This window comes from Tupaia chinensis, unplaced genomic scaffold (assembly GCF_000334495.1).
Source record: "Tupaia chinensis unplaced genomic scaffold, TupChi_1.0 Scaffold000054_1, whole genome shotgun sequence".
Taxonomy (NCBI): Eukaryota; Metazoa; Chordata; class Mammalia; order Scandentia; family Tupaiidae; genus Tupaia; species Tupaia belangeri.
The window spans coordinates 10,302,927-10,320,111 of NW_006159512.1; positions in this window are offsets into that span (position 1 = coordinate 10,302,927).

A 17,185-nucleotide genomic window follows, 5' to 3' on the forward strand; every position below is an offset into this window, starting at 1 on the left:
TTTTTTTTGCTATAGGGCGCATGCGCTCGCCAGACAGACAGAGAGACAGAGAGACAGAAAGCGAGAAATCACCCCCCAGAGGGGATGGCCACACTGCAATCCCCTCTCCTCCATTCTCCTCTTGGGATCCTGGGCACGCATGCACACACGCCCGGCGTGAGTCCAAGCCACCAGGTCTGGGACTCAAACTGTGGTCAACTACATGCAAGTCCAGCGACATAGCCATTATGCTAACTGCTGGTCCTGCAGATACCATTTTTAGGTAAAGGGACTTCACACACAGTAAACGGTGGGGCTAGATTTGAATTCAGGTCTTGATTCAGCAAGACCTATGCTTCTGCTGTTCCTGCTGCGTGTTCTGCCTTTTCATAGTATAATCCTTTGCACATGCGTGGCCCCTTCAGCTATTTAAAGACTGCCGTGTTCTTTCTGACCCTCCCCTGCATAGGCAGTGAGAGTTCTCTCCAGAGTAAACAATCTGTTTAATTAATCATTTCTTAGGTAATGTAATTCTCTGATCTTTTAGTCATGGTTAATTTTTTCATAATGAGGTTTAGTTGTGCATTGTCATTAGACATGATATCAAAAAGCAGTCCTCAGCATTTTAGAGGGCACTGTGCAGAGGGACAGGTGTACTTTACTTGAGCTGAACTGTATTATTTTTCAGACCAATATAGCTAAGTGATACAGTTTTTATTTTTTATTTTTATTTGTAGTTTTTTGCCATAAGGCACCTATGCTTACCAGAGACAAGACCACCACAGAGAGGGAAAGTGAAGTATCACCCCGGGGGGAGGGCCATGCCACAGTCCCTTCTCTTGGGCTTTTGGGCCCATACACACACGTGCCCTGCAATGCTTATCAAGCTACTGGGTCTGGTACTCGAACCGTGCGGTTGGCCCTGTGGGATCCAACCACCTTCACCCCTACACTACCTGGCTGGCCTGATACTATTTTTAAATAACAGTATTTTAGAAATATTATTAAATTTTTAAAAACTGTCCATCATTAACAGTTTTAACTTGTTACGTATGTTTAATATGAGCCAGTAGTGTCAACTTCTCCCCCATATTTTTATATAAATTTTTAGACTGAGTCTCTCTAACCCTGATTTGTAAGTTAACTAAAAAAAAAAAAAAGGTTGACAGGACCAGCAGATGGCGTAATGGTTACATTGCTGGACTCACATGTAGTTAACTGCAGTTTGAGTCCCAGGTCTGGCGGCTTAAAACTCATGCCAGGCATTTGTGCATGCATGTCCAAAATCCCGAGAGAATGAAGGAGAAGGAATTGTGATGTGGCCATCCCCTGGGGGATGATTTCTCACTTTCTGTCTGTCTTTTTGTCTACGGCAAGTGCATGCGGCCTATAGCAAAAATCTCTCCCTTAAAAAAAAAAAAAAAAGATTGACATGGAAGTCAAGACAAGGAAATATTTATTTGGGAAACAAGGAATTGCAATTCAAGTATACTGAGTCAGGGCAGCCCTGAATGTGTTTCTTAAGGCAAGCACAGAAAAGGATTATTTTGTAGAGGACTTTTTTGAACGTTGTTTTTAGAGGCAGTTCATCGGGAAGAAACCCTAAAATGCTCACCTGTTCTGATCAGTTGTCAGGTATTGCAGCTGAGAGGTGTTGAAGGCTGGTGGGCGCCGATTCGGTTGTTTGTCCTGGTCTAGTGGACCCTTTCTGGTTGACCTTCAGCAGGTGTGAGAGCAGTCCTCTCCCAGTCGCCCAGTCGCACTCCACCTTAGTTACTTTGTTTTCTTTCAGTGTGAGATGACTTTTTTTCAGCTTAAATGTAAGAGTTTGACATCTCTCCTTGTTAGTCTTGATTTAGACATTTCTTGTCATCTTACTTGCTAGCGTACCCACTAGGTCCTCATTCAGACGGTTGATACTATCGAAATGACAGTAAGTTACTCTGAATTAGATTCTCTCCAGATTATCCATTAATCAACACGCAGTATGGTTATTTCGTAGCTATTTTACCTATTATCCAGTCCGTATGACATTTTGTCTGTGTGGGTATCATGAAAGATTCTGCCAAACGCCTCACTGTAATTAAGCCTCCTGCTATTCTCCAGGGCTCTTGCCTGCAATGAAGTAAACCTATTAAAATAGAAAACTGCAGTTAAATTGGTGTGGCTTGTTCGTGGTGACTCTTCTGTAATCACCTTTTCCTCTCCTGACTTCGCAGACATTCTGTTTAATCCAGTTTCTAACTTTGCAAGCAAGTGATTTGATACGGGATTTCTGAGTACTATTTATTTTTCTCTTTGAAGATGACCATATTCCCTCTCCTCCAAGCGTTTGAGCCTACTCTTGTTCCCTGTGACACCTCAGAATGCCAGTGGTTCAGTAATAAACTCTCCAGTTTTCCCCGTCATTTGGAGATGTAAGCCTACACTCCTCACGAGCTCCATCCCGCTTCCCGCGATGCCCTTGAACCTCAGCCACCTTGGAAGAGTGTGTCCTCCCGTGCCTGCCCGCACGGACTAGTGGCAGGGAAGCTGCAGACGCCCGAGGTCCTCTCTGCCTTCTCTCTGTGGCCTAGTGTCATTGCGTATTTTACTCCTGTATTTAGGGTTTGGACTCACGCTCTCAATGGAACTTTTTTGTCGTTTCCTTTGTTGCGATTTAACTGATATACCTAAAAGTCACCATTTTAACGCATGCCGTTCGGTGATTATTCAGAGTTGTATGGCCAGCGCCGTCGTCTGACTAGGGCACATTTTCATCATCCCCAAAAGGAACTCCAGCGCGTGAGCCCTCATTCCCTCTCCCCTTGTCTGCGCCCCCCGTACCTGCCTCGTGTCTGTGGGATGCCTCTCCTGTCATCTTCCGTGGATGAGGCCACCTCAGACAGGGCACTTTGCATCTGTCTGATGTCCCGTAGGGGGTCAAGGTGTAGCCATGCTGCAGTGGATGGAGACTTCCCTTTTAGTTTTCGTTCCTGTGTGTCTGAACTGTATGCCCTTGTATGGATTTGTTACTTTGTGTCTGTGTGTATTCTTAAATTGATGGGCACTTGAGTTGTTTCCACCTTTTGGCTATTGCAAGTAATGCTGCTGTGAACACTGGTTTATGTTTCTGTGCAGACATGTTTTCATTTTTGTTGGGTATGTGTATAGGAATAGAATTAGTCCAAAAGATAACTCCAGGGTTCACTTCTTAAAAATCAGCCAGACTTTTTTCCACAGTGGCTACAACATTTACATTCCTACAAGCGATATATGGGGTTATGGTTTCTCCACATCTTTGCCACCGTGGCTTACTGCCTGTACTTATTGTTAATTTATTTCATTAGCTAGCTAGTTTTTACTGTGGTGCATATGCTTGTCAGAGAGAGAGAGCAGGAAAGAGAGAGAGGAGATGGGAAATCAGCCCCAGGGAGGATGGCCATGCTGCAGTCCCTTCTCCCTTCTCCCCTAGGGATTTTAGGCAGGCATGCTCATGTGCCTGTGTTTCCCAGGCCGCTGGGTCTGGAACTCAGACCTCACAGTCAGCCCTGTGGGATCCACCGCCTTAACCACCATGCCACCGCTGGGCCTCCGTGTTCTTGCTGTGGCCACTGTACTGGTTCTGATGGGCAGTCCTGATGACCAGTGATGGTGAGCATCCTTTCATGTATTTATTGGTCATTTGTGTATCTTCTTAGAAGTGTTTATTCATGTCCTTTGCTCATTTTCTAATTTGCGTACCTCCATATCGTTAAGTTGTAAAAGTCCTTTCATTTTCCGGATGTTAATCCCTTGTGAGTTATAGGACTCGCAGCTGCCTTTTCCTCATCGTGTGCATTCCCTTTTCACTTTCTGGTTGATGCCTTTGAAGCATGAAGTTTTTAATAGTATGCAGTTCAATTTACTTTTTTTTTAATTGTGTTTTTGGTATCATATCTAAGAGACCACTGCCTAATCCAAGATCATGAAGATTTATCTTTTCTTCTTAAATTTTTATAATTTTAGCTATAACATCAGTCTCTGATCCATTTTAAAATTTATTTAAAATATAGATGACTTAAAACTTACCATGTTAAATCCACTGAACAAAAGGCTTTACCTCCACCTCCTCTAGACCCTGGCAGCCAGCATTTTCCTGTCTGGGAATTTGCCGAGGTCCCTCGTGCAGCGGGCCCTTGCAGTGCTTGCTCTCGTGACTGGCTCAGCTCACCGACACGGAGTCCTCCAGGCCCGTCCGTGTCAGCGTCTGCGGAGCTCCCTCGTCGGGGCTGGGGAGTGCTCCTTTGTACGTGGCCCCGTGGCTTTATGTTCTTCATAGGTAGACACACGCTGCGTCTACTCTGGGGGCTGTGAACATGGGTGTGCAGAACCTGTTCAAGTCCCTGCCTTTACTTTGTAAAAGTTTCTTTCTTTCCTCAAAGAGAGGGGGAGAGAGACGTCCCCGGGAGGGTGGTCAGGCTGTGATACTACGGCAGCCTGAGCCACCTGGTCACGTCCCATGGAGGACGGGGAAGTGAGCCCAGAACTTTCCTGTGTCAGGGTACTGTGTCACCATGGGCCACTGTCTGGCCCCATGTTTTCACTTTTTTAGGCAGTCTGTATTCAGAGAGGGATTGCCTGATCAAGTGGTCCCTCTAATGTACTTTTGGATGAGCCGCCATGCTTACTGCTTTTCACGGTAGCCTCTACCCTCTGGCCTTTTTAACCAGCAACATAGATCTTCGCACGCGGCGCACGCTCTAAGGAAGACGGAATCTACTGCTGGGCTTTACAGATGGAAGACCCAGAGAGGGCCCGGAGAGGCTTGTTTAAATGCTCACGGCCGCCCTCAGTACAGAGAGCACGCCGCTTTACCTCCCGGTAGAGGAATGAGCACAGAACAGCTGGGCTCAGAGGCGCCAGGGCTGCCCGCCACACCCCACCCTGCTTGTCTCTGTCCTTTCTCCGTCCACAGCCCTTCCGCTCGGGGTTCCGGATCCCGCCGCCAGGCCGCCACTTTCCCTATGGAGCTCTGAGCCACTATGCAGTAGGAGCCCAGCCTCGCTCTGCACGTGGGTAAACAGCTTGTTCAGTGCTGTTTCTTGACAAGACTTCTTTCCCAATTTTCTTTTTAAAGTTGCCAGGTCTGGAACTTAATCGCATATTTGGACATGTGTTATCCAACCACCTTGACCGCTATGCCCGCAGCTGGCTCCCCAGTTTATGTTATTGCCAGAGGGCACACATACTTGCCAGAGAAAGACACGGAAGGGGGGAAATATACAGTACCAGCCAACGGGGCATGCTCACATCACAGCCACTTTTGCTCCGCTTCCTGGCAGAGGCGTTTGCATGCACACACATGCCATCAGGGCCCGGTGTCGACCCCGAGCTGGCCATGTGGTCTGGCTCCCCTAACCACTGGACCATGGGCCAGTCGTTGATCGTGTTCATGTTCCCTCAGTTTGTTGATAATAGAGCAGACCCAGTACTCATTTCTTGCTTAAATATTTGAGACGTTAAATTGTTGAGGCCAATCAAGAATTTCCTAGGTGTTCTGCTTAGGTGGGCAAGGTAAAGTTTTTAGCAGGTGTCGGAATACTGCGGGAGTCCCTATCACTGTAAAATCACTAGTGTAGCTCTTCTTTGTACTAGGGTTGAAATTATATTGGATAGACAGTAATATATTCATATCTTCCCTTGGCCTCTTGGTCTCTAATCAACTCCCATATTGCCATCTTTGGTGGTTTTTTCTTTTTTACATTTACAATTATTTAACATTTTTATTTTTTTTAAATCTTAGTTTTTTTAAAAAATGAATTTGTAAAAGCATGTAAGTTTCAAGGCTTTCTTATTCTTCCTGTTTTATTTACTTGAATCCCGTCCTCTGAGATCTTTATTTTGGGATATGAGCTGTGGAGGGGATGAACACCTTCAGGACGAAGTTAACTTATTCAAGAGAAGACTTAAAACTAGGCCTTTAAACTAGGAGTGGCTCAGCACATGTACAACACAGTTTGCTTTGATCTGGGAAAAGCCTTGAATTCTGGAATGAAATTGAAGTTTTCTTGAGAATGTTAAAGGACTATGGAAGGAAAGAAACGGCGATAGCATCTCCTTGAAACATGAGGACGAGAGTCAGATAGTAGCACCGGACATAAAATTGGTGGAGGATATTTGGTACGATGAGACGAGGGTCGTGTTTACTTAGCAGTTCGTTTATGCCCGGCTGCAGCGCTATGGCTGTGGCTGTGTGGGTCTGAGGCTTAGCCTGCCGAAACAGCTTGGGGTCCTGGTGCCGGCTTCCGAGCTTGGCTCGCTGCGAGGCTGGGCAGGATGGTGCAGTGTGGCAAGACCTGTCACAGATGCCTGTCTCTCTTCCTCTCCCTCCCACACTCTCTCTCATTAAACATTTTAAAAGATCAGTTGTAGATTCACGATGAATCAAATCACTTCTCCCTTCTGTCGTAGTAAACTGCTTCTAGAAGGAAACCCCTCCCACACACAGCCCTCTACGCATCCATTCCAGAGCTTCTGCTCGTCTGTCTGTGAGAACAGACAACTACCCAGTCGTCTCTCTCGTCAAACAAACAGTAATAAATAAAACAGTTCTTTTTTTAAAAAGCGCCCAGGTGTGTGGCCACTGAGAGCTACTTCGATTGAAAAGTGTGAATAAGAAGCAGGGGTGGACCAGGCTTTCTGTGAACCCCACTCTGAGGCCTTGAGGAAAGGATTAAGTTGCGAGGGTTTAGTATGCATTCGGCACCCAGTCAGTGCTGTACCTTTGTAAGTACGACGGCATCGAGCCGCGTGTCTTTACTGCCTAAAATTCAGCAGGCATAGAAGGAGTGGTGACCTCAGGGTGCCAATTCATGCACCTGCTAGTGGGCCTGCTCATTTCCCCTCTGAGAGGGAGACCGGGGTCTTCTCTGGACTAGTGACAGTGACATTCTTGGTGCCCACTGGTTGCCCTTAGCCAGGGCTGATCTGGAGAGGATTTGAAAACACCACCCCAAGAGCCCCTGCCGAGTCCTAGAAACCTGAACTGGAGGTTGGAAACTTGATGAGCAGCTGCTGACTGCAAGGCTCGTAGCCTCTGTGAGGTAGAATCTGCTTTTATCGGAATTCGTCGTGTTCCTGTCTAGCACTGTGCCTGGCCAGTGGCAGCTGCTGCATCAGTGCTTGTTTAATGAACTGAATGGGGCATGACTCTGAGCTCCCAGGGTGCTTAGAGTTTGACTAGGAGGTAGAATGAGTACAGAATTCAGTTCTCTTTGAAACCAATAGTAGTAGCCCGTAGAAGAAATGTTTCGGGACCAGCATTTGGCATAAAGGCTACGTCGCTGGACTCCCATGTAGTCGACTGCGGTTTGAGTCCCGAACCCGGTGGCTTAAACTCACACCAGGCACGTGTGCATGTGTGCCAAAGATCCCAAGAGGAGAATGGAGGAGAAGGGATTGCGGTGTGGCCATCCCCCCTGGGGGGTGATTTCTTGTTTTATGTCTCTCTGCCTCCATCTTTCTGGCAAGCTCACGCGTCCTATATCAAAAACCTCCAAAAAAAGGAAGAAGAAATGTTTAAATGGACTTGAATGTGAGAGCTGGGACTTTTGTTTGGGTACAGATGGAAGGATTTTTTTTTGCGGGGAGAGAATTAGTGCTGCACTTGAGGAGTGTACAGGAAAGGCCTGTGAAGGTTCCTTCCTGGGTGAAGTGTGTTAGGAACAGTGACAGGGGAAACTGACTTGCTGAGTAGGAGATCGTAGTGTCGCCAGCCTGTGAGAGTTGGGAGGCGCTGTGTGTGTAGGAATGTTCTTATCAAGGTTGGAAAGGTCGTGTGTCAGTCGTGCGTGTTACCGAGGACAGAAGCAAGCCACAGCTGCCTCTGTGGCAGGAGGCGACGACAACTGGACCTGCCCACCTCTGCGCCTCGTTGCACATGGCAAAGCTTGAATTCAAACCAAAGTGTTGAGTCCACAGTGGTCTTTTCCACGCCATCCCCACCACTCACACGTGCAGTGTTAGAGATCAGGTCTCTCACCTAAGGATGTAGTAGGATGCATCATCGTGGTTTCACGAGTGTCCGTTACTCTTCAAAACATTTGCATTGCAGCTGGTCCTGTCATCTCGTGGTTGATTGACCAGATCCCCCATGGCTGACCACGCAGTTCAAATGCCCCAAATCTTGAGAGAATGGAGAGATAGATGAAGGAGAAGGGACTGCAACTTGACCATGTCCCATTGGGGAGAGGGGTGTTCTCCCCCTCCTCCCCTCTCTCTGGCGAGCACACCTTCAGACCAAAAAAAAAAAAAAACCAACAAAAAACCAACACTGTTTAAAATGTCATTTTTGTCTTACTAATTCTCTTATATAGGATTTAGTCTTTTTTTTTTTGGAGAGATTTTCACTGTAGGGCGCGTGCGCTCGCCAGACAGACAGAGAGAGACATAGAGACAGAAAGCGAGAAATCACCCCCCAGGGGGGATGGTCACGCCACAATCCCTTCTCCTCCATTCTCCTCTTGGGATCTTGGGCACGCATGCACACGCGCCTGGCATGAGTTTTAACCCACCGGGTCCGGGACGTGAACCGCGGTCGACTACGTGGGAGTCCAGTGACATAGCCATTACGCTAACTGCTGGTTCCTGAGAGATTTTTGATATAGGGTGCGTGCACTCGTCAGAAAGACAGAAAGAGACAGAAAGCAAGAAATCATCCCCCAGGGGGGATGGCTGCACCGCAATCCCTTCTCCTCCATTCTCCTCTCGGGATCTTGGGCACACATGCACATACGCCCAGTGTGAGTTTAAGCCACCGGGTCCGGGACTTGAACCGTGGTCTACTACATGGTAATCCAGAGACATAGCCATTACGCTAACTGCTGGTCCAGGATATAGTCTTAAAGAGGGTTTCCCCACCTCGACACTTGAGGCAGGTAGTTCTTTGTAGGGGGCCACTGTGCAGTGTAGCAGCAACCCTGGAGACACTGCAGAGGTCTGCTGGGGGCAGACTCACTCCGAGGTTAAAAACAGTTTCCCTGGGGCCGGCAAGTGGCATGGTGGTTAAAGGTGCTGTACTCCCACATGGCCAACCACGGTTCGAGTCTCAGACCTGGTGGCTTGCTTTCTCACTTCCTATCTCTCTCTCTGTCTCTCTCTGATCAAACTGGAAAATAATAATCATAATAATAATAAATAAAGTTAAATAAAATAATTTAAAAAAAAGAAGAATCAATTTCTTTAAAAAAAAAAAACAAAAACAAAAACAGTTTCCCTAATGCCTACTGCTGTATTAGAGTGAAAAAGTGGGGTGTCCCAGTTACTGCTCTCTGTTTACATATTCTACGTCCAGGTAGTGCTGTTCTGAAAATTAGGAACGACTGAAGCGGTTGTGTAACATCGTGCATACGTGACCTGACATTGTAGGAGAGCGAAGGGGGTGTCAGCTATTCAGTGGGCGGGATAGCAGGACAGAGTCTTCCCTTAGAACTTCCCTGGCAAATTGTTACTCTGGGAGTAATCATTAGACATTTATGGAATACCTGCTGTGGGTAGAGCACTATGCTAAGGGGTCAGTAGTCCAAAGAACTTTGATAAGTTAGAAATCTTGATGAAAAAGGAAATCTTGAACTGGTTTTGAAGTAAATCTTGGGTTAGATTAAAAAAAAAAATAGCAAGACTTTTTTTCTCTCTTTCTAAGTGAAAAGAACTATGAACAAAGACATGTGTGGGTTAGACTGTCCGTGATGCATGGAGGAAAACATCTATTTGGTCAGTCTGACTGAGCAGGAGGTTTTTAACTGGAGCACTTGGAGAGGAGATCAAAGGATGTGGTTTTGGAGCAGATAGCGCAAGATCTTGAAGACTAAGCTGTGGACTGTGTTCCACATGCAGTGGGAACGTGTTTGTTTTTTTAGAGAGGTTTTCGCTATAGGGCGCGTGCGCTCGCCAGAGAGACAGAGAGAGACAGAAAGCAAGAAATCACATCCCCGGGGGGATGGCCACACCTCAATCCCTTCTCCTCCATTCTCCTCTTGGGATCTTGGGCACTCACGAACCCAGCGTGAGTTTAAGCCACCGGGTCCGGGACTCAAACCGCAGTCAACAACGTGGGAGTCCAGCGACATAGCCATTACGCTAACTGCTGTTCCCCAGTGGGAACGTTTTTAAGCTATGAAATAATATTCTGTAGATCTGTGTTTTAGGAAGCTGAGCGTAGAAGGTAGAGGATCGAGTGGGAGGATGGTCATCTGGTAGGCATGGGGAACCAGTTCAGATTCTTGGGAGTAGTCCGTATTTGGTGAATTAGGGGCCTAGACCGACAGAGGTCACTAGAAATCGAAAAGGAAGGAATGGATTTGTGAGGTATCAATGAGTTCATAGGATGTGTAGATTGAATATGTGGAGAAAAAATAAGTCAAGGTTAGTGCAAAACTTCTCATCCATTGGCGAAAAAATTATAATGCCACTTTACAAAAGGTCTGAGGCTCCATGATGGGGAGGGTGTTCATACGGGAGGCTAGAACTCTGAACTGGAACTGGTGCTGTTAGAAAATCATGCACGGCCCATCTTAGTGTTTCCTATTGCTGAACTGGAACACCTGAGACAGTCATTTACCAAGAAGAGAGGGTTATTCTGGCTCAGGGTTGGGAAGTCCACATCGGGCGGGGGCAGTGTGCTGCATCACCTCATCGTGGGAACAGGTATGTGGAAGGGGGCTGGGTGTGGGAAAGGGGGCGGAACAGAGCGGCTCCCTGGGTAGCAGCTCCCCCTCCAAGCAGCTCATCCAGTCTTGCAAGGGTGAGAATGGCACCAGTCCACTTGAGGGCACAGCTCCCAGGACCCACGTGCCTCCCCTGAGGCCCCGTCTCTGAAAGGTTCCACCTCCCACTGTTGCAGTTCAATTCCAACATGGGTGTGGAGGGGACAGACCATCAACCATGGCGGTCCACAAAATGGTAGTTGGTTATGATCAAACAAAAGAAGACCTTTTTAAGTTAGAAATTTCTGATAAACAGAATAGAATGGTAGACATGTTTAGTTGTCTCTTGAGAGACAGAAATTGAACAATGAAATGACCCTGTGGTATAGGAAGTGTTCAGACTAGGCCAGCAAGGTGGCATGGTGGTTAGGGCCGGTGATCCCACATAATGGCCTCCATGGTGTGAGTCCTAGACCAGCAGCTTGAAAACACACCAGGCGTGTGTGCGTGCATCCCCAAATCCCAAGAGGGAAATGGAGGAGAAGGGGTTGCAGCATATCCATCCCCTGGGGTTGCTCTCGCATTTTCCCTTTCTCTGTCTCTGGCAAGTGCATGTGCCCTATAGCAAACTGTAAAAAAAAAATAAAGAAATAAAATTTGTAAAAAGAAAAATATCTAAAGGAATAGAAACACTCCGCTTTTATGCAGCAGTGGGTATTTTCAGACCCTCAGATCACTGTTACTAGAATTGACAATTAAATTTTAATCAATGATAAGCTGATGAGCAAGTGAATAAATTGAAGGGACTAGAGGAGAGATTAAGCTCAGCCTCTTAAGTAACTGGGATAATTTGATTACTGTCACCTGGGAGAGGTTCTATTTAGTTGCTATGAATATTTTGAAAGGAATAAATAAAATAAAATCGGTATGAATTAAAACAAAAAATTTGGTTCTGGTGATCTTATAGCTGGGTAACCAGATGGTAGAACCAATACACACACACACCCCTATAAAATTTCCATTGTATACTTATTACATATACATTTTGCTTTTTTTTTTTTTTTTTTTTTTTTACCACCAGTGTGTACGCTTGCCAAAGAGAAAGACAGGGAAGGTAGGAAGTCATCCCCCAGGGGCACAGCCATGCCACAGTGCCTTCTCCTCCATTCTCCCCTCTGGATTTTGGGCATGCACACACACACACACCTGGTGTGATTTTTAAGACACCCGATCTGGGACTCAAACTGCAGTTGACCAGGTGGGAGTTCAGTGCCTTAACCACCATACCACCTGTACATTTTGCAATATTGAGTTTCTTTTTTAACATGTGGCAAGCAGTTACCTTTGAAGTGAAGGAGGTATAAGGGATGATATGAAATATTCTCTATTTTTTTTTAAGAGAGGTCTTTGCTATAGGGTGCGTGTGCTCGCCAGAGAGACAAAGAGACAGAAAGCAAGAAATCAACCCCCAGTGGGGATGACCACACTGCAATCCCTTCTCTGTTTTCTCAGGACTTTGGGCACGCAAGCACATGTGCCCAGTTTGAGTTTTAAGCCACCAGGTCCAGGACTTGACCTGCAGTCGACTCTGTGGGAGTCCAGCAACATAACCATTACTCTATTTGCTGATGCAATGTGAAATACTCTTATTCTTGCCCTTGAGAAGCTTAGAGTCACATGTAAAGCCTGGTCTTGAAAATGTTCATGGAAAATGTATATGATGTTTAAAAATATGCATGGATTTCAAGTTATTTTGCACCAAAATAAACATGTGCTTTAATGACTCTTTTTCATGAACTTTTTGAAGTTCCCTTCTAGCTATGCACACAAGTATTAGACAGCGGAAGACTGGATTGGGTTTTCTTTCAGAACAGTATCAGTTCTAAACATACTTTTTCTCTCTTTCCCCAAAAGTCTTTTGTGCTTTCTAACTATCTCAGGATATAGTGTGTATCAGGAATCCTCACCCACCCATGTCTTTTTTCTATATAACTCAAAAGAAAAAAGAGAATGTTTGAGCTGATCTTCTTCGTTAACTTTAGTTGTGTGATCAGAGTACAGTGCTCTCTCTCTCTCTTTTTTTTTTTTTTTTTTAAGATTTTTTGCCTTAGGACTTGTGTGCTTGTAGGAGACAGAGAGACAGAGACAGGCAAGTGAGAAATCACCGTCCCAGGGAGGATAGCCACACTGCAGTCTCTTCTTCATTCTCCTCTTGGGATCTTGGGCATGGCATGATTTTCGAGCATCCGGGTCTAGGACTTGAACGTGGTTGGTGGCTATGGAAGAGTCCATTGCTGTAATTACCACCCCATCTGCTGGCCCCTGTACGATTCTCTTTTACTTCCTACTTTGGCATGTGACATAAATATGTTGAACTTTTTTTAGCACTGCAGTTGCCAAATATTTTAGGTCAACGTCTTGTTGAGATTAAACACATATATTTAAGTATACGTAAATAGACGTATTTAAGTATATTCATAAATTTATAACATGTATTAATATGCAATTTTATATATATACACTAAAATATATATATTTAGATTTTTTTCCCATTCTTACATGGTTCATATTTTCACAGAGTAGATATATATATATATATATTTTTTTTTTTTTTTTTGGAGAGGTTTTTGCTTTATTTATATGGCACATGCACTCACCTGAAAGACAGAAACAGAGAGACAGAAAGTGAGAAATCACCCCCCCAGGGGGATGGCCACATTGCAGTCCCTTCTCCTCCATTCTCTCAGGATCATGGGCACGCACGCACACGCACCTGGTCTGAGTCTAATCTACTGGGTCCAGGACTCAAACTGTGGTTGACTACATGGGAGTTCAGCAACATAGCCATTACGCCAGCTGCTGGTCCCAAGAGTTGATTATTTTAATTTTATAGTAATTTAAGAAACAAATTTTAGAATCTAGAGGGATACTGCAAGTTAGCAGTTCTCTGAGAAGTTGTTTGATCTTTACTATATTAATAAAACCTTTGTTGCTACTGTTTTATGGATTTGAACTTCATGCTTTTACATCTTTTCTCAATATTGGTTGATTGATTGAGAGATTTTTGCTATAGAGTGCATGTGCTTACCAGAGAGACAGAAAGCGAGAAATCATCCCCTGGGGGGACGGCCACCCTGCAATCTCTTCTTTTCCATTCTCCTCTTGAGATTTTGGGTGTGCACACACGTGTGCCCAGTGTGAGTTTAAGCTGCCAGGTCCAGAACTCGAACCACAGTTGACTACATGGAAGTCCAGCAACTTAACCACTACACCATCCGCTGGTCCCTCATATAATATTTTTGTAGGAAGAAATACAAGTTTTTACATCTGTCTTTGGATGACAGACAATTAAAAGTGTTTATAACAGTATGAATTGTTGAGATTTGAAGGATAAATCATTTAATGAAAGAACTTTCTGGCCAGGAACTGCTATGACTTTTATAGATAATATCCTATTTTAACCTCTAAAGCAATCAGTATGGATTACGTATATATGTACTACACATGTATATATTTATACATGTGTGTATATGTGTGTTTTCTGTGGACTAAAAAATTCTGATGTTAGTACAAGGATTTCAAAAAGTTTGTGGAAATGTGGAATTAAAATAAGAGTGTAGGGCCAGCAGGTGGCATGGAGTTTAAGGTAGCTGGATCCCACCTGGCTGTCTGCTCTGTTCAAGTCTCAGACCTGGTTGTTTCAAAATTACGCTGGGTGCTTATGCGTGTGTGCCCCATATTCCAAGAGACACACACCCTGTCTGTCCCTGGCAAGTACATTTACCCTATGGAAAAAAAAAATATATATATGAATTTATTTTGGTACAAAATAAAAAAATATGAGGCTGGTCCTGTAGCCTAGTGGTTAAGGGAGATAGATCCCACGCGGATGACCATGAACCTAATTGTTTTTCAAGTTGCCAGGGCCTTCGTGCACACACGTGTGCATACATGCATGAACAAACCCCAACTGGATGGAGAAACAAAAGAGAAGGGATTGAGCATGACCAAGCCACATTGGAGGGTGGATTTCTGTCTCTCTCCCTCTCCACCCCCCTCTGGTGAGCATATGTGCCTTTTGGAAGTTAAAAAAATTAAATCAGTGCATAATTTTTTCATAATATGCAGTTTCCCTGAACCTTTTTTGGTCATGATTATTTATTTTTACTTAGCATTATTTTTTAATTTGACCAGAGAGAGACAGAGGCAGAAAGAGAAAGTGAGAAAGCAAGCCGCCAGGTCTGAGACTCGAACCAGTCACCTGTGTGTGAGTCCAGCAGCTTAGCCATCACCCACTCCCTGAACATTTGGAAGACTGCTAGTTGCTGTCTGTGTATGCAGCCGTAGCTGAAAAGTTGTTATTAGGTGTGCGTAAAGACTAGCTCTTGGAGCTCCCGCTGCAACCTGAGCAGGCACGGTTTCCGACTCCAGGTCCTCCTGGTGCCTTTCCTCAAAGGGAAACTCGTTTTGGGTCAAGACTTTAGTGATTACTCTCATGTAGCTGTTGCTTCCCAGCAGCACTTGCTACCTTTAAATATTAAATTTCAACCTTAGTTTGTGACGCCCAAAGGAATACCAAAAATGTTTTGATTTTTTTTTTTAAGAGAGATTTTTGCTATGGGGTGTTTGCACTTGCCAGAGAGACAGAAAGATGGAAAGTGAGAAAGCACCTCCCCCCCCGGGGGGGGGGGGGGACGGCCACACTGCAGTCCCTTCTCCATTCTCCTCTTGGGATCTTGGCACAATGCACATGCCCAATGTGAGATTCAAGTCTCTGGGTCCAGGACTTGAACCAGTCAGCCGTGTGGGAGTCCAGTCATGTAACCATTACACCATATGCTGCTCCCTTGGTTCTCTTTTAAAAAAAAATAAATGCCATACAGAATGGTAATAAAGTCAGTCATGAAATGAATATGGAAGCATAGTGTCACTCTGGGACTCACTACTTTAAAAAGCTCTTCCGTTCTGCTTGCTTTGCTCTGTTTCACCTTTGGTTCACCACACTTCGCATTCTGTCGTACGTGCCAGGTGGCTGGGTGGATGGGTAGGTGCATGGATAGATCCTTTTTCCTACCTGGCAGCCAGTGTCGCCTGCAGTCACGTGCTTGTGAAATGTTCATGCCTGTAAGCTCTTAAGACTTTGCTAATGAATTTGCCTTGCTAATAATCACCAGTTAGTTAATAATACTGATGATAATCCTCTAAAACCCAGAAGGCTATATTTTATATAGTCACTATAATAATGGTATTATGACATGGCTTTTAGTAAAGTATGCAGTGGCACTATGCCCACTTTTTAGAAGTCCAGAAAGGCTCTGTGTCTGTGTGTGCGTGTGTGTATATGAACGGAGGAGGTCTTCAGCGAAGTGGATTTGGGTTGCAATAGTGGGATTGAGTGTAACTATTTTTTTAATTATTTAATTTTATTCATTCATTCATTTATTTTATTTTGGCCAGAGAGAGAGACAGAGGGAAAATGAGAAAGCAAGCCACCAGGTCCAGGACTCAAACTGTGGTCGGCCACGCACGAGTGCCCAGCTCCTTAACCACCACGTCACCCTCTAGTCCCAAGTATAACTATTTTGTTGGCGGGAAGGGAGCAGGGAACATTGAGGCTCTTAGCATGATTACTGCGTTGGAGACCGTAATTCGGAATTCTTTTCCCTTCTGTGTCAACAAACAAGGCACTGAAGGATAGGAGGTAAGAGCCCAGTTTCTGGAGTGGTCCTGGCTTTGTCACTTTTAGTAGCTGTGCCACCTGGGGCAGGTTCCTTATTTCGCTGTGTCTCAGGGCTTTATCTGTAAAATGAGGATTGTAGTAGTGCCTGCCTCGTGGGTTTTATTATGGACATGGAAAGAGCGTATTTAAAATACTGAAACAACGCCTGGTCCGTAACAAGCAGCTGGTAAATGTGCACAGGAACTGCTGTTGCTGCATCGACTAAGAAGCCCGTTAAGCCGTAAGCTTGCATTGTAAGCATGCATCCTGATGGTTTGTAATTATTGTCTTCAGTTGTAGGTAAAGCCAGAGCCTTCACTAGTGAAAGTTTTTTTTAAAGCACTGGAAAATTGTAAGAAGTAGAAACAAACTTACCAGCTCAAAGTGGCTACTTTGATCTTTAGTATACTTCCTCTATCTCTTATAGGTTGCCTTTTTAAATGTTTTAATAGCTATTTTTATTTCAGAGGCAAATATCCAAACATCTGTTGGGTCATTGGGAAAGTCAAGATGCATTTTTTGCATAGGAAAAATGTCATAGCTTTTCTGACGATCCAGTACAAATGTTTGTTGGGGATTTCGCAGTGAATTTTTCTTTCAATTTATTTCTTTGATGACTGAGACAGAGAGGGAGATGAAGGGAAGAAGAGGAAGAAGGAGAGCAAGAGAGACAGAGACACACAGAGAGACAGCATCCCTAACATTGTCTTGATGTCGGGGCCAGCAGGTGGCTTGTTGATTAAGGTGCTGGACTCCCACATGGCCAACTGTGGTTTGATCCCAGACCTGGCAGCTTGCTTTCTCCCTTTCCCCCTCTTTTCCC